Source organism: Macrobrachium rosenbergii, chromosome 21 (assembly GCF_040412425.1).
Source record: "Macrobrachium rosenbergii isolate ZJJX-2024 chromosome 21, ASM4041242v1, whole genome shotgun sequence".
Taxonomy (NCBI): Eukaryota; Metazoa; Arthropoda; class Malacostraca; order Decapoda; family Palaemonidae; genus Macrobrachium; species Macrobrachium rosenbergii.
This window is the reverse complement of record NC_089761.1, coordinates 28,490,644-28,509,582: the sequence shown is the minus strand read 5'-3', so window position 1 is coordinate 28,509,582 and position 18,939 is coordinate 28,490,644. Positions and strand designations below refer to the sequence as shown.

General features: G+C 38.6%; 1 long non-coding RNA gene across 1 annotated transcript; it reads right to left on the bottom strand.

Moving 5' to 3' along the window:
• Positions 1-11,134: 11,134 nt before the first annotated feature.
• LOC136849575 (uncharacterized) lies at positions 11,135-12,715 on the bottom strand. Its single transcript, XR_010856318.1, has 3 exons — positions 12,564-12,715; positions 12,190-12,256; positions 11,135-11,517 (listed from the first exon to the last, which is right to left on the bottom strand). It is a non-coding gene; the product is annotated as an uncharacterized lncRNA (long non-coding RNA).
• Between the last annotated feature and the right edge of the window lie 6,224 nt (positions 12,716-18,939).

The following is an 18,939-nucleotide window of genomic DNA, read 5'->3' as shown; positions in this document are numbered from 1 at the left end:
CTCATTGGTCCCAGTGCTTCGCCTTTGACCTAGATTCCATATTCAATTCGATTCAATTTTGTGACTCAGATGACTCAGATCCTTTCTGAGTCATCCTCCTACTTGAAACTGAGTCATGAAAACGTCAGTTTGCCAATTCCACCCGCACGTACCTTGACCTTATTCCAGAAGGTCACAAAACACAATAAAAAAAAGCTATTTAAAATTCTTCCTGGACATTACAACGAGATATCAGAGGGACTGAGAAAGATAAAGACTGGAAGACTTAGATACTTCACTGCCGCCGGAAATGACATGACAAATATTCCAAAGTCACGCCGGATGTTGCAGCATGCAAATGACGACCTGTGCGAGGAGCGTTATGTTATGATGTGTTATGTTATGCTACTTTATGTTATGGTATTTTATGTTATGTTATGCTGCCTTATGTTTTGTTGTTATGTTATGTTATGTTTTGCTACTGTATGTTATGTTATGCTATGCAACTTTGCTATGTTATGATGTTATGCTATGTTATGCTACTTTATGTTTTGTTATGTTGTTATGTTATGTTTTGTTACTGTATGTTATGTTATGTTATGCTACTTTACATCATGATGTTATGCTACTTTGTTATGTTATGTTATGATATGTTATGATGCTTTAAGTTGTTTATGCTATGTTATGTTATGTTATACTGCTTTATTTTATGTTATGTTACGTTACGTAGCGGTGCGTCAGAGACGTCACTGTTATCAAGCCTTTGTTTTGCTTTGGATACAGGTTATACATTAAGCCAGATTTCAAGCGGAGAGTAGTAAATTTTAAAAGTTAATAATAATAATAATAATAATAATAATAATAATAATAATAATAATAATAATAATAATAATAATAATAATAATATTTTCATTGTCAGCAGATCTCGAATCCAATTGGTCACTAATGATCTCTATAACTTGAAATTGTAAATTCGAACAACTAACTTAACACGAGAGAGAGAGAGAGAGAGAGAGAGAGAGAGAGAGAGAGAGAGAGAGAGGAGAGAGAGGAGGAGGAAGGAGGAGGAGGAGGAGGGAGGAGGAGGAGGGAGGAGGAGGAGGAGGAGGAGGAGAGAGAGGAACAGTGATTAATGAGCTTTGGAATCCGGCGAGGCACGAAAGCGAGTAACTAGATAACTGGAGGAATAAAAAAAAATGGATAAAAGAAGTAAACAATAGGAAATGCGAAGAGAACACATCCAGAGCAGGACATGATGTAATTAATGAAAAAGGAAGAAAATACATAAGATTTCTGGACTAAGTGAACGATCGAACCCTATGACTAAACCTTGTTAATATTACGTAGATAAGAGGAAAAATAAACAAAAACAAATAAAAAAAACAAAGTTTCTGATGTATTTAGTGGACATACACAGGACAGAAGTATTAGAGTATTTAAAAAAAAAATTCTTGCTTCAGTGAATTATTATATCTTCAAACGCCAACAAAAACATTTCAACAAATAAATTCTGATGACGTAACTAGAAAACCCCCCCACCAGTTTCCACATTCCTCCTATATATTAATAAACAAAAATTTCAATATTTCTGCTGCAGCAATGAAAGATTTTGTTTTAAGATACGTAAACAATACTTATTCTCATTATATACCTAAGAAAACCCCAACGTTATTTCCTTGTAAACTTGTCCAATATATTATTAAAAAATGACATTTTTTTTATGTTAAATATATTTTAAAACATGACAAATACATTCGAACACACGAATTCTGATTAAGTAATAAGAAAACCCACGCATTGTTCCAAACAAACCCATCTGACTCCCTCCCCTTCCCCCTCCCCTCCCCAAAATTTTTTTTTAAACATCCCATCTTACCCTTCCCTACCCCCTTCGGCTTGCCCAGCACTGCCTACCCCTCCTTCTCCCCCAGTATTATTTCCAAGCACCCCTGTTCCCTTCCCCTTGCTCACTCCCCTTCACCCAAAATTATTTTCAAACACCCCTATCTTATCCCTTTCCCTGCTCCCTTCCTCTTGTCCACTGCCTTTTCCCTTCCCTCCCTCTTCCCCAACCCTAAGGTGAAATAAACACCCCCTCCCTCTATCCCACCCCTGTTCCCTACCCATTCGCCCTTCCCCTCCCCCTAAAACATCCGACCACCACCGCAGCCTCCCCCGCTCCACAGCAAATCCCAACCCTTCCTAACAAATCCCAACTCTTCCTAGTAAATCCCAACCCCTACCTAGCAAATCCCAACCCCTTTTAGCAAACCCTAACCCTTTCCTAGCAAACCCTAACCCCTTCCTAGCAAACCCTAACCCGTTCTTAGCAAATCCCAACCCCCTTCCTAGCAAATCCCAACCCCTTCCTAGCAAACCCTAATCCGTTCTTAGCAAATCCCAACCCCCTTCCTAGCAAATCCCAACCCCTTCCTAGCAAACCCTAACCTCTTCCTAGCAAACCCTAACCCCTTCCTAGCAAATCCCAACCCCCCCTCCCAGCAAACCCTAACCTCTTCCTAGCAAACCCTAACCCCTTCCTAGCAAATCCCAACCCCCCCTCCCAGCAAACCCTAACCTCTTCCTAGCAAACCCTAACCCCTTCCTAGCAAATCCCAACCCCCTCCCAGCAAACCCCAACCTCTTCCTAGCAAACCCCTAACCCTTCCCTAGCAAATCCCAACCCCCTCCCAGCAAACCCTAACCTCTTCCCTAGCAAACCCTAACCCCTTCCTAGCAAATCCCAACCCCTCTCCCAGCAAACCCTAACCTCTTCCTAGCAAACCCTAACCCCTTCCTAGCAAACCCTAACCTCTTCCTAGCAAACCCTAACCCCTTCCTAGTAAATCCCAACCCCCTTCCTAGAAAACCCTAATCCCTTCCTAGCAAACCCTAACCCCTTCCTAGCAAACCCTAACCTCTTCCTAGCAAACCCTAACCCCTTCCTAGCAAGGCCAGGGCCTGCCTAGCGACGGCGGCGGCGGCGACACGCATCAATCACAGTATCCACTGTATACGACCATAGTTTGCTCTCTCACTGTCGAGTGTCTCAGATTGTTTCCTTCGTCATCTATCAACATTATGGGACCTACTGGTCTCAATCCCTTTCCCCCGGCTCCTCCTCCTCCTCCTCCTCCTCCGTGATGAATGGCGGACGCCCTCCGCTCTCCCTCTCCCTCCCTCCGCAACACACAACAGCTACTACTACTACTGGTGGTGGTGGTGGCTGAGGACACTTCCACAACTGCCTTGGTCACTAGAATTATTGTTGTCCTTCCCCCTTCCCCATCCTGAGGGTTGATGTTGGGGTTTGGGATTGGGGGTGGGGGGTTGGGGGTCTGGTTTAGGAGGAGGAGGAGGATGATATGGAATGGGGGGTGGATGGGGGTTGGAGGGTCTGGTATAGGAGGAGGAAGAGGAGGAGGATGGGGAAGAAGGAGAAGAAGATGATGATGATGATGATGATGATGATGAGGAGGAGGAGGAGGAGGAGGATGAGGAGGAGGATGGGAAAGAAGAGGGAGGAGGAGGAGGAGGAGGAGGAGGAGGAGGAGGAGGATGAGGATGGGGAAGAAGGAAGAAGATGAGGAGGAGTAGGATGGGGAAGAAGGAATAAGAAAAGAGAGGAGGATGGAGGAAGAAGAAGAAGAGGAGGAGATGAGTATGAGGAGAAGGCCGAGGAAGAAGGAAGATGGGGGATGAAACGAGAAGTGATGAAGGAGGAAATATAGAAAGATGGAGGAAGAGGAAGAAAGGCCGGGAAATGATGAAGGAAGAATACGACGGGATGGAGGAAAAAGAAGAAAAATAGAGGAATGATGAAGGGAGAAGTACAATGAGATGGAGGAGGGGGAAGGAAGATGGGGGATGAAGGAGGAAGTATAACGAGATGGAGGAAGTGGAAGAAAGACGGGGAATGACGATGGCGGAGGTATATCGAGTTGGAGGGAGAAGAGGAGGATGAGGGAATGATGAAGGAGGAAGTATAGCGAGATGGAAGAATAAGAAGATGGAGGAATGACGAAGGAGGAAGTATAACTAGATGGAGGAAGAAGACAAGACCCAAGAGAGGAAGTGGAGGCGGAAGAAGTGGAAGCGGAGGAAGAGTAAGAGGCGGTGTATAGATGGAGGAAATTGGGAAGGAAGCAGTTTAACAAGAAGGAGAAAGTATTCTTAAGAAAGTTGCAGTTTAACAAGAAGGAGAAAGTATTCTTAAGAAAGTCGAGGATTTGCCTGAAAGGAGGATGAGGAGGCTGAGAGGGAGACGAGGAAGGAAGAGGAGGAATAGGATGAGAGAGAAGTGAAATGAGGAAGGAGATACAATGAAATTTATCAATTTATCTATCTATCTATCTATCTATCTATCTATCTATCTATCTATCTATCTATCTATATATATATATATATATATATATATATATATATATATATATATATATATATATATATATATATATATATATATATATATATTTCCATCCTGCAAAGGCAAAATGTCTCCATAGAAAGTTCCTTCTTGAGCAAGTATTTAATTTCCTTCGCCCTCCTCCTTGCAATCCTTTATTTGCATCCTTCTTTTCCATCCTCAACCCCCATCTCTTCCTCCTTCCCTCCCCTCCTCCCCCATCTATTAACCCTTTCCCATCCCCTCGCACCGAGAACGAAACCCCGACGAGAAGGAAGAAAGGAAGGAAGTAAGGAAGGAAAGAAGGGAGGAAGAAGAGAGTGGAAGGGGGAAGGGTGAGTGGGAGAGGTGGGGAGGGGGGGAAGATCTTGGTCTTAAGAGACGGGGGGGGGAGGACGAGGAGGAGGAGGCATCTCCCAAAAACAAATCAGCCGCGGAAGAGAACAATATCATTATTCCTTATCGATAAAGAAAACTCTATATACTGCACGAGCTTTTAAAATAATCGCTTCATTATCATTTTAGAGATTAAAAGTCGATCGCGCAATAAATTCGCCAATAACTACGATTATTGCGCATTCAGACGTATTTTATAGCTGGAAATAGCCGAAGTTTCGCTTTATGGGCTTATATTTCGCCAGGTTCATTTAATGGCCCGGCCGAATGAAGCAAATGATACTCCCTTGTATCTGTTTATCGAACCTTTTAGATAAATACAAGTTTTTATTGTGCATTAGAGTGTTTTGGACCTGGTGCGCGTGTAAGTGCGCTCTTCGTTATTTATGCGCGATCGTAAATACGGTAAGTAGGCAATAGATACGGCATACGGTACACAACGTCCGTTCACAAACACACACACACACACACTCACACACGTACGTTAAGGCTTCTCGTTTTCAGAAGTATGTAAGGATGGGGTTGATAGCCACACGTCCTCCTTCTTGAACATAGCTGATGCTGGTGGGAACTTTTGTGGTTGTAATATATATTTATAATTTTACAATTGTTTGCAGTATTGCTCTCTCTCTCTCTCTCTCTCTCTCTCTCTCTCTCTCTCTCTCTCTCTCTATATATATATATATATATATATATATATATATATATATATATATATATATATATATACAGTATACATATATATATATATATATATATATATATATATATATATATATATATATATATATATATATATATATACATACTCTCCATACATTTGTAAACATTTGTAAAAATCATGTCTCTTCAACTTACCCCTGACTACTCTACACTTTCTCTTAGCTTGTGTTAAGCTAACGTCTTCAACTTATTACCGAACATTTTAACACAATACCTCACTGTGCCCTTCTGGTACACCAACAACCTGACCACGATTCGGTTCGCCTAAATTGCTGCCCTATTGGAGACCATTTTTCACATCATCTTTTGGACACGCTAATGGTCGTCAGAGAATTTTTCTTGACAGTTTCGTTAAATTGAATCCGTCAAAGTGTAAATTGTTCTGCCAGTTCGTCATCGAGCTTAAACGCCCCAATTCCTGGAGACAAATTTCTATTGATCACCAGATTCTGAAGCAATGACTAAGGGCTTAAGTCAATTGGATTAAACTGACTGACGTTGTCGAGATTATCGTGGGTTTTCGATAACCTGCGTCGTATACTGTTCCTTGATAACGATTGTTGTAAAGTTAGGAAATTAGTACGTTTCTGACGTTATAGAGATTATACTGTATCAAAAATAACATGGGACCTTATAGCATTGCTTAATACAGATCGTAAAGAAGTTGGAAAATGAACACATTTCAAGCTATATTCTAAATAGATTGTATTTGCACCATTTAGGATGATTGTAAGCGTTTGATAACCCTGGTTATATAACTTAAGGTGGATCACTGGTTATTTTGATAACCAGATGGTAGAACGGTTGTAAACTAAAATTCGAAAGCTGGAAAATTAACATATTTCTAAGTTTCATTCTAAATAGGTTGTACTTTACACCATTTAAGGATGATTGTTAGCGTTTGATAACCCTGGTTATATAACTTAGGTGGAACACCGGTTATTTGATAACAAATGGTAGAACGGTTGTAAACTATAAAATTCGAAAGTTGAAATTTAACACATTTCTAAGCTATATTCTAAATAGAATGTACTTTACATAATTTTAGATGATTTTAAGCGTTTGACAACCCAGGTTTATAACTTAAGGTGGATCACTGGTTATTTGATAACAAAATGGTAGAACAGTTTGTAAACTATACAATTCGAAAGTTAGAAAATGAACACATTTCTAAGCTATCTTCTAAATAGGTTGTACTTGACACCATTTTAGGATGATCGTAAGCGTTTCACAACTAGGGTTATATAACTTAAGGTGGATCACTGGTTATTTTATAACAAAATGGTAGAACGATTGTAAACTATAAAGTTCAAAAGTTGAAAAATTAACACATTTCTAAGCTAAATAGGTTGTACTTCACATCATTTTTAGGATGATCGTAAGCGTTTGATAACCGAGTTGTGTAACTTAAGGTGGATCACTGGTTATTTTATAACAAAATGGTAGAACAGTTTGTGATCTATACAATTCGAAATTTAGAAAAATGAACACATTTCTAAGCTATCTTCTAAATAGGTTGTACTTGACACCATTTTTGGATGATCGTAAGCGTTTGATAACCAGGTTATGTAACTTATTAGGTGGATCACTGGTTATTTGATAAAATGGTAGAACGTTTATAAACTATAGAATTGTAATTGTTCAAATTGCTAAAGCGCTATGTACATATGGATAAGAAAATTAAAATGCTCTAGGATAAGATACTTGATTGTTCTGTCTCTGTAACTGCAAATATTATTATTATTATTATTATTATTATTATTATTATTATTATTATTATTATTATTATTATTATTATTATTATTAGTTTCTACTAACAACCGTTTGCTTGCGGACGCTTATCATTATAACTTCTCATCCGGTGTATCTTAATTTTGTGTACTGTATAATTTCTACAGTGTTTGACTCTGTATCTGAACTGAGCTGCAATTATTATTATTATTATTATTATTATTATTATTATTATTATTATTGTTGTATTATTATTATTATGAAAATGGATTTTGAACTGAAAATTACAGATTTTTGCAAAAGTTTTTTTAGTCGAATCTCGCGTACGATTCCAAGCTCACTTTATCTTAATCAACTCTGGCATTCAACAAACTGCTAGAAAGGTTGTCAATTGGGACCTTGTTTATAACCTGAGCGGTCATACATATCCTGGTAAGACTTGCTTACGATAATGAAAGGTGCGTTGGAATGCAATATAAAATTTAGGCCAAAGACCAAGCGCAGGGACCTTTGAGTCATTCAGCGGTGAAAGGGAAACTTTAAGAGTTAAATGGTTTCAAATAAGTATAACAATGAGATAAACCTCGCAGTTGCACTGAAACAATGCTTAGGAGAGGATGGAGAGTAAGATGGAAGAAAGAGGAATATGAACGGATGTACAGGAAAAGGAATGAAAGGGGGTTGCAGCTAGGGGCTAAGGGACGCTGCAAACATTAAGTAATGCCTACAGTGCACCGCGTGAGTTCACTGACGGCGCTACCCTCCTACAGGAAGGAGAGAGTGGAAAATAAGATTGAAAAACAGAATATGAACGGAGATACGGGAAAAGGAATGAAAGGGGTTGCAGCTGAGGGGCCGAAGGACGCCGCTAAGAGCAAAAAGCGATGCCTACAATGCACCGCGTGGAACACTTTGACAGCACTACCCCTTACTGGTCAAAAGGTACTGTGGGCAACCTTCTGTTTTTATAGCAGCCAGCCAGCCGAATACAGCTATGTAATTCGCTAAGAAAATTCTAAGTCCTGAAGGCAAGGCCCCTTCTTATTACTAAGCTATGAAGTCTATCATCTTTAATGTTAAAGGGTTGTACTAAATCTCTAAACCATATTTTCCCCTGCACAGATTCAGGTTTTGATGTGATCAAAGGGTACTATGAACTCCAGGTTGCACTTCAGTTCAGATAGAGTGATCGCTCAATAATAATAATAATAATAATAATAAATAATAATAATAATAATAATAATATTTTTCTTTAGATTGTTTTTCTTAGTTTTATTGGCTATTGTAATTCACTGAATTGTTAGTTTTAAGTCTGTTTTCTTTTCCGAGTTAGTTTTTTTAAGGTAACTTAGTTTTAAAAAAATTATTCTCCGAGTGTGACCTTTCTTTGATTTTGTATTTTACTAGTTTAAAGTTTTAGGTTTTGGTGTTTTGCCTCGATTTTAAGTCGAAAATGGCTTAGTGAGTTAAAACCGAAACGTCCCAGTGGAATAAAAATGTTGACTATAGCGTTTGTTTGGCTGTTCCTGATAATAATAATGTCTATCCATATTCTTGTCTGCTTGACAATCTTAAATCTTTTATATATAACAACCATTTATTTAATCGGAGCACATTAAAAACGAAAAAACCCATACAACCAGGATGTGTCAGTAAATGTGTCTCCTGGGGACTGCTTATTCCCTCTCCCTTCTAAGGGTAATAAATTCCATAGAAGACCATATCCTACACAGAGAGAGAGAGAGAGAGAGAGAGAGAGAGAGAGAGAGAGAGCGTTGTTAATTTCATGTTAGGAACAGCCAAGCTTCCCCAGGCTCAAGTAAATCAGGTTAAGCTACAGAGCGGCCGTTCATCTAGCATCGTTTGGGCTTCTGATGCTGAAAAGCAGTTTCCTGGTAGGTTTATAACTCTAGTGAACGGGCCCACGAGCCAAATTTGTCTCAAGATAATTTTTTACTCAGTTACGAGTAATAGGGAATTACTATGCATTCCACAGGCTATGAAATAGTGCTTTTCCTAAACTTTTAAACCGACGTATGGATTCCCATGCTACTAAAGCAGTCTCTCTTTAACAGTGTCCTAATTTATGGTATTACACCGAATTGAGAAATGCGCTTAATTAAGCCATTTACTCTTTTCTAAAACACCAACTCCTTACCTTTCCTCAGACCTTTTCGAACAAATGGTATCTGACGCAGAGCCATCCCCCTCACCTAATTGTCTTAAAAAGATTTAAATGTCATACACTACATTAATTTACTCTAAAAAATTTCATAGGCCCCAGGAAAAGTAAAAATGACATTTAACCGAAAGTCAAACCACCATTTGTTAAAGTATGCCACCGATACGAGTCACCACTTTTGCAGATGGTTGGGTGGTTAAGAGCAGCTTTAACCTCATTTTCAAGTAAAAAAGTAAACGAAACCAATGGCAATGTCTAGGACTATCGATAATTAGGACGAAGTTTGAAAAACTCAAGTGCTTTTTAGTGGCGTGGAAATTTTGAAGTCGGTTTAAAAGCTGTTTAAGAAAAACCACCATGTCATGGCCTTTGGAATGCATAGTAAGAAAAAAATAATCGTATAACAAGGCTGCATACTTTGAGTTAATGTTTTTTGAAGTTATAGTATTTGTAACGAAACTGATCATATTCGCTTAACTTACTTGTACTGGAAACTTATGGGCAACTTATGGGTAACTTATGGGTAATAATTTATCTTATTTGCAAGGATCTAGTTAGAACTTAGAACTGACGGTCAGTTCACCTCTCAGCAAGGCAGCTACACACATTGCTAAATTATCAGATTTACCTTACAAGGCCAGTTATGACCCCTATCAGATTCTGACATTATGGCATACTAATGTCCTGCTTATTTTATAAAACTTCCTTAAAACTTCCTTAAAACTTCCTTAAAACTTCCTTAAAACTTCCTTAAAACTTCCTTAAAACTTCCTTAAAACTTCCTTAAAACTTCCTTAAAACTTCCTATATTCATCTTGTACCGAGCTACCCGTTAACTATCAATTTCAATGGTTTAAACCCTTATCAAGTACCACTTCCATCGTACTAAACCTGCTCACTTCCCTGGTTTGGTTTCTGTCAGGAAATTTAAGATAACATTCCATTGAATTTCTAATACTAAAAATTAGGGCCAGGACTAACTGTTCAGTATTGTAAGAACGATATGCCAATTAACAAACAGGCATCTAAACGAGGTTGAAACTTCAGTTTAAACTCTCCCCACTTAAATCCACTCTCCCCACTTAAATCCACTCTCCCCACTTAAATCCACTCTCCCCACTTAAATCCACTCTCCCCACTTAAATCCACTCTCAAATCTCGAGCTAGAAAGATATCAAGTACCGTAAAAGACTAATTTCGATAACTAATTCAGCTCACGGCCTTAAAAATACACAATGTAAACAAACTTCAGGAATAATTTGTAAAGAAAACGACCACCACAAACATTCTAGTTTCTCACGAATACCGCATAAAACTGGAGCGATTTTCAGCCCACAGAATTTCAGTCGGGCCTAGTTTCGTGAAGCAAAACATGCTAATTAATATAATTACCTTGAGATTCATATGCCCTTTTATGTCCCAGCTTCTCAATTCATTTAATCCTGAACAAGTTAAATAAAACAAGCCCTTTAAAATACGGACTAACAAGCCCAGTAGTATGTCTTATTTAGTCCGATTCTAAAAAAAATAATCTCACTGAGAAAACTGTAAAGCACAGTTCCATTTAGTTTTGCCCAAATTTAGTAAAGTCCACTCAGTTCTATAGTAAATAGATACTGGTTGACAATCTAGGAAGCGTTTATGAAGAATACCATACCCTTTAACTGGATGCCATTAGTATATTATCACCACCACCAATCAAGCAAGCAGAAACTAAGATCAATTTGCACTTTATTAAAAATAGACATTGTACAGAAAAGTCTACACATGTTATTAAGAGATAAAGAACTGTCCTATGTATTTATACTGATTACACAATCAAAATAAGCAATCTGAGAAATTTAAGCTGAACCTGCGTGCAATGTGCTTTAGTTGCCTTAAGAAACTTGCTAGGGAGCATTCAAGCTCACTACATAGCTTGGCAATTTATCTTTTCCTTGGAGACAAACTGAACATCAATAGCAGAATAGAACATCACTAGCAGACTCTGGCTTCAATACCTTAATATTTCGTCTAAGCAGTCAAATGCAGCGATAATCTGCCATATCTTCAAGCCCAAATGTTAATTGCTGAATGTTCTTGCTGTCCACACCTGCAGCACCTGTCGAAAGAACAGTAATTAGTCCCAGATATAAAGTAATTGCATTAGTCTTCCCTATGTGTTACCTCGAAAATTTTCGGAGCAAATTAATTAGTGCCTCTTTAGATTGACCTGTAAACCATTAGGCTCAGAGAGAATTATTAAGTATTAAACAAGCTTCAGAGCACTGAATTGCCGATATTAGTTCTGAAAACAGCAAACTGACAAGTTAACTTTAAATAAGATTCAGAGTTGACTTTACTGTACAATGATATTGCAAAACGATACTTTAGATGAAGATATAGGGACTTCACTTGTAAACAAATGTAAAATTTTTTTTTTAACTATTTGAAGTGTCAAATTCACAAGTTGAAACTAAAAACTTGATACCTCATTATTAAAACACAGGGATACATTCCTCAAAAGCTACATTTCCTAATTCGTGATTTTCGAAGGTAAAAAATATGAAAGATACATTTACTATCATAAGTGTCAAATTTATAAAGATCTCATTTACCATGTTTGTGTTAGTTTTTTTTTTTGTGCAAGGGCCCACCCCCCCCCTCTCACGTACGGTAGACTAAAGTCTACGTACGCCAAAGGAGGTCTCCCTCCTCCAGGGGCACCGCCCCTGAAGGGGGAGGATTATCTTGTAGTATTGTTAGGGTACAGTAAAAGAGGAGCGTTCCTTACCTGATAGTTCAGACGGAAAAAATAGTTACTTATGGAGTTCACAGTTCACTTCAGGTATGGCCGATATCTGAAAAAAAAACGCACAAGATTAGAGGAAATACGGAATTTGAGCAATGATGTTAAATATATCTGAAGATACTAAATTAAATTCTTTTTAAAAATTAAATCACTAATAAAAACACGACTCTGGGCAGTGATGTTGCATTACTTAGCTCAACACATTGGAACAGAATAGAACAGTTTTGAATAACAATCACTTAAAATACGAAATAACTCCTAACTCGTCAAACAAGAAGGAAAATGAACTAAATGAACTATAAAACACAATCAACCAGTACCGGGTAATTAAAAAAATTCCACAATAACTTCCTTACCCACAACAAAACGCCAAACTCCGAATAAAACCTCAAAACATAGAAACGGACCGATACGGGAAACTCCTCACTACTCACTTCGTCGTTACGCCTTTCCACTAAAAGGTCTCTCTGGGTCGTTATTCCAACGAAAGGCTGGCAAGTCAAGGATGATGGAAACTAAAAGGACACACTCTCTTTCACGGACCCTTGTTTCGTTCGTCGAACGATCGGTAGATGGCAGCAGCGTAGAATTAGGGCTTCTGGGGTCTTTATGTGAATTGTGTGTTGCAGAACGATGCTACGCGCAATCATTTGAATAAAAACACGGTAAGAAATATGTATAAAGTACAGCTCTCTCTCTCTCTCTCTCTCTCTCTCTCACTCTCTCTCTCTCTCTCTCTCTCTCTGGGGGTTTTCAATTGAGCCTGACATGACTCCTTGTCTCTCTCTCTCTCTCTCTCTCTCTCTCTCTCTCTCTCTCTCTCTCTCTCTCTCCTTGGGTTTTCAACTGAACCTTATTGGACCAGGTGTATCTCTCGCCCAGTCCCATATACTCTCTCTCTCTCTCTCTCTCTCTCTTTGTGTTTTCAACTGAACCTAACATGACTTGGGCTGTCTCTCGCCCAGTTAGTCCCATATTCTCTCTCTCTCTCTCTCTCTCTCTCTCTCTCTCTCTCTCTCTCTCTCTCTCTCTCTCTTTCTGTAAGAACAGTATAATTTCAACACTACAATCCTCTCTCTCTCTCTCTCTCTCTCTCTCTCTCTCTCTCTCTCTCTCTCTCTCTCTCTATTTCTGTAAGAACAGTAAAATTTCAGCACTACAATCCTCTCTCTCTCTCTCTCTCTCTCTTCCTATAAGATTTCAGCGCCACAATACTCTCTCTCTCTCTCTCTCTCTCTCTCTCTCTCTCTCTCTCTCTCTCTCTCTCTCTCTTTTCCTATAAGATTTCAGCACCACAATCCTCTCTCTCTCTCTCTCTCTCTCTCTCTCTCTCTCTCTCTTCTTATAAGATTTGCACCACATATGGTATTTAGTGTGAACATGAATCAATCTCACACTCAATCCCATATCTCCCCCCCTCCCCCCCTCCCCCCCCTCCTCTCTCTCTCTCTCGGCCAAAAGCTTGTAGGTTGCTGTCGTAATAGACGTCGGCTGTATTTCACGGGAGCCGTTAGAGGCGTTACTCGAGCTGAGTTAATATGTCGTTGGCGGAGCCCCGATAGGTGTCGGCGAGTTATGAACCCGGAGCCAGCCACGAGGAAGGACTTAATTACGCCCCCCCTTTTTTTTTTTCTTTTCGGAGATGTGTTTTGGGAGCGGTCAGTTTTCTTTTTTTCGGGGAAGGGGATGGGGAGAAGGTGGGGGAAAGGATGGGGGAAGAAGGGGAGGGAGTAGTTGGGGGAAGATGGATGGTGTTGCTAGTTGTTGTATCTTGAAAAGGGGAATGGAATCTTTGTTGTTTTGGTATTGTTTTTCTTTAGTTTTCATCAAGGTCTGTTCACGCACACACATATATATATATACAGTATATATATATTCTTTTGTTTTGTTTTCCGTTTTTCGTTATTTGGGTCCAGGTAAGGCGGACGACTGGTAGGGTAATTAGTCATTTATTGTCAGAGAGAGAGAGAGAGAGAGAGAGAGAGAGAGAAGAAGAAGAGAGAGCATATCTACATTTTGTTTCGTTTACTTTAGTCCTCGTCAAGGGCCTGTGTGTATATATATGTATATATATATATATATATATATATATATATATATATTCTTTGTTTCCAGATGGGGGCAGTTCATGGGCAGGCAAATAATTGTGCCAGAGAGAGAGAGAGAGAGAGAGAGAAGGAGAGAGAGAGAGATCACACCTAATGAACGACTTCTCCCAGGTGAGGTAAGGGTTACCTCCTCGGGTCGTCCCTCTTCTAATGATATAATGTACAATATGACGGAACCCTGGTCACTCACAGCAAATATTTTTCTCTCCCGAAACCACCCCAAACCTAAAACAGTCTCGACATAAACAAGTAAAAAATGCGCCGAAGTTTCTTCGGCGCAATCGAGTTTTCTGTACAGCCGGTACAGCGTATTATCAAGGCCACCGAAAATGCATCTATCTTTCGGTGGTCTCGGTATAATGCTGTATGGGTCGCGGCCCATGAAACTTTCAGCCACGGCCCGGTGGTGGCCTGTCCTACATCGTTGCCAGGAGCGCGATCATGGCTAACTTTAACCTTAAATAAGATAAAAACTGCTGAGGCTAGAGGGCTGCAATTTGGTATGTTTGATGATTAGAGGGTGGATGATCAGCTTACCAATTTGCAGCCCTCTAGCCTTAGTAGATTTTAAGATCTGAGGGCGGACAGAAAAAGTGCGGACGGACAGAGAAATAACAACCTCTATGATAGTTTTCTTTCACAGAAAAGTAAAACCAGGCAACTAAATTAGTACTTAGGAAAACGGGGGCATTTTTTTATACACACACACACACACACACACACACACACACACACACACACATTAGCTCGCTACAGATGTGATTTTAAATGACTGATAACAATTGGAGGAAAGGAAAGTCAATTGCTCCTTAATTAGAGGTTGGCAGCAATGAGAGAATTAAATTGAACTGAATAAAGAATTTAGGCCAAAGGCCAAGTACTGGGACCTATGAGGTCATTCAGCGCTGAAACAGAAATCGACAGTGAAAGGTCTGAAAGGAGAAAAACCCTCAAAGCAGTTGCATTATGAAACAATTGTTAGAGAGGGTGGACAGTAAGATGGAAGAAAGAGAATGAGAAAGGAGGTACAGTAAATAATACAGGGATTTGAGAGAGACAGTGTACGGTCGAGGGAGAAACAGATCTGGGGTTGAATGAGAAAGTGTGGGATCTAAGGAGAAACAGATTTGGGGTCGAGAGAGAAAGTGAGTGGACGACTGAGAAAAAGCGTGAATTTTTACAAATAGTAATCGTAATAGGCAGCAGATTTGTTAGACTGTCCCAATCTCAGTGTGTTTCATGTAAAAGAGAGAGAGAGAGAGAGAGAGAGAGAGAGAGAGAGAGAGAGAAGATCGTTATCATCATTATCATCATTTTTCACTATCATTACCTTTAGAAAAGTCTTTGCTCTCATCATTTTTAGTGTGCTTATCATTGTATATGAATTCTTTGTTTTGCATGACACTGGGAATAAAGTAGAGATATTATTATTATTATTATTATTATTATTATTATTATTATTATTATTATTATTATTATTAACAACAACAACAACAACAATAATAATAATAATAATAATAATAATATAAATAATAATAATAATAATAATAATTATTATTATTATTATTATTATTATTATTATTATTATTATTATTATTAAATTTTGATTGGAACTTGGGACAAGGGGCCATGGGTCACAACGAGACTAGTGTGAGTTCCGATGTGGTTGGCATAATAGCGTGCATGTATGTACTTACGTAAATAATTGAACTTTAATCCACTGTTCAGCTTGTTTTTGACATATGCGAGTAATTACGCTATAATTCTTTATTTATTTATTGTAATTCCTTATCTATTTATTGTGACATTAACCTTATCTCTTCCACGAATGTGAAAAAAATTGGTGCAAACCAGTATCCTAATTTTCCTTGATAAAATCAATTCCCGTTAAATTGGAACAGTGGCGCTGCTTCTGTTTACATGACGTTAATTTAAACAGGTGTTGGTCTCTTTTCGTCAGGTATCAATTATTAGGAATTACAAGCCGAAACAGATGTTTTGATTATCAATCAAGAATAATTTGGAACAGTTGTTTTGTGGCTCTTGATTGGATTTTGATTCGGTTTATGTTCATGGTGCGATAAGATCTAGTTTTAAGTTTTCTGCAAAAGAAAAATATTGCGCCAGCTTTGTCTGTCCGTCCGCACTTTTTTCTGTCCGCACTTTTTCCTGTCCGCCCTCAGATCTTGAAAACTTCTGAGGCTCGCTAGGCGGCTGCAAATTGGTATGTTGATCATCTACCCTCCAGTCATCAAACATACCAAATTGCAGCCCTCTAGCATCAGTAGTTTTTATTTTATTTAAGGTTAAAGTTAGCCATAATCGTGCATCTGGCAACGATATAGGCCAAGCCACCATGGGCCGTGGTTAAGGTTCCATGGGCCGCGGCTCATACAGCATTATACCGAGACCACCGAAAGATAGAGCTATTTTCGGTGGCCTTGATTATAAGACGTACAGAAAACTCGACTGCGCCGAAGAAACTCCGTCGCATTTTTTACTTGTTTATGTCAGTCAATAATACATCAAATTGCTGTGCTGATATATTTGTTAAAAAATCATCAGGATTTTTGTTCCTTGTAAATCGGACATTGAAGACTTCTCACATATTATTAATGCGAAACTTTGTAATCAAAAGACCACCCTTGGATCCGATTTTTGCGATATAAAAAAAAAAAAACTAAGACCACCTTCATCCCTGGTTTCGCGATATGAAAAAAACTAAGGCCACTTTAAATACTACTTTACGAAATACAAAAAAATTAAGAATACCGACACCAACCTTGTACCCTACCATTGGGTTGTAAAAAAAAAGACCATCTTTGAACCTGGCTTTGCGATGTAAAAACAAAAATAAGATCGCCTTTGAACCCAAGCTTTACGATAAAAAAAAAAAACAAGACCACAGTTGCATGTAACTTTGCCATATCAAAAAATTAAAGACCACCTGTAACACAAAATTTGCGGTATAAAAAAAAAAATTGAGACCACCCCTGAACCTCAATTTTGCGATATAAAAAAATATGACCACCCTTAATTCTCTACCTTTGCTTTATAGTAATAAAAAACTAAGACAATCTTCAACCCTAACTTTGCCATGTACAGAAACTAAGACCAACCGTAAACCCCAACTTTTCGGCACATAAAAAAACAAGTAAAAAATGCGCCGAAGTTTCTTCGGCGAAATCGAGTTTTCTGTACAGCCGCTACTGCGTATAATTAAGGCCACCGAAAATAGCTCTATCTTTCGGTGGTCTCGGTATAATGCTGTATGAGCCGCGACCCATGAAACTTTAACCACGGCCCGGTGGTGGCCTATCTTATATCGTTGCCAGAGGCACGACTATAGCTTAACTTTAATCTTAAATCAAATAAAAACTACTGAGGCTAGAGGGCTGCGATTTGGTATGTTTTAAGATCTGGGCGCGGATAGAAAAAGTGCGGACAGAATAAAGTGTTGACGGACAGACAAAGCCGGCACAATAGTTTTCTTTTACAGAAAACTAAAAAAAACTAAGACCCCCTCAAAAAAAAAAAAACGCATAGCTAATGCTAAACAGAAAAGCGATAACTATAATGAAGACAAAGACTCCTTTCAAATCCGCGTCCAAAAAAAAAAAAAAAAAAAAAAAAAACTTCCCTTCTTCCTTGGTTCCTCTTTCCTCCCAATAACACGGATGAAAAATTACGCAGCACTTTCTTTATCTCCTTCCCCATTTACGGCGACATTACGCTTATTTGTGCGTCATTCTTTACGCTGTTAATTACGCAAGAAGACTATTCGACGCATTACACCGTTTCCATTAATATGATCGTAATTTTTGGCTGCTTGAATAACATCGATGTTCTCTACCATTTAATCCTGTATTGCATTACCTTTTGTTTACATTATATATCAGTCTTTTCTCTTTTATTGATAATGCATCTCTTGTTTATCATTGTTTATCATTACCGCTGCCACTACACTGTCTCCTAAATTTTTATTCTTTATTATATAATTTTAAGGGAAGCTAATTATATATACGGTGGCTTTCCTGCGTAAAGGCGGTACTTCAGGGGATTATTGTGTGTTATTATTATTATTATTATTATTATTATTATTATTATTCAATTCACATTTTTTCACGTTTACAAAGTTTTCCAAGAGGTGATCTCCTTTTGTCATAGGATATACCCCGCAGGAGGGTAGTACCGTCAGTGCACCTCATGCGGTGCACTGTAGGCATTACTTATGGTTCTTCGCAGCGTGCCTTCGGCCCCTAGCTGCGACCCCTTTCGTTCCTTTTTACTGCACCTCCTTTCATATTCTCTTTCTTCCATCTTACTTTTCACCCTCTCCTAACAACTGATTTATAGTGCAACTGCGAGGTTTTCCTCCTGTTACGCCTCCTAAACTTTTACTGTCAATTTCCGTTTCAGCGCTGAATGACCTCATTAGTCCCAGCACTTGGCATTTGGCCTAAATTCTATGTTCATTTCAATTCAGTGCATAGCACATTCACATGTTTAACTGGAACAGCTATATTTATTTCGATATTATTTCAATATCGTACAACCTCAAATAACCCTATAAAAACCGAATTCGTTTCTCTCTCTCTCTCTCTCTCTCTCTCTCTCTCTCTCT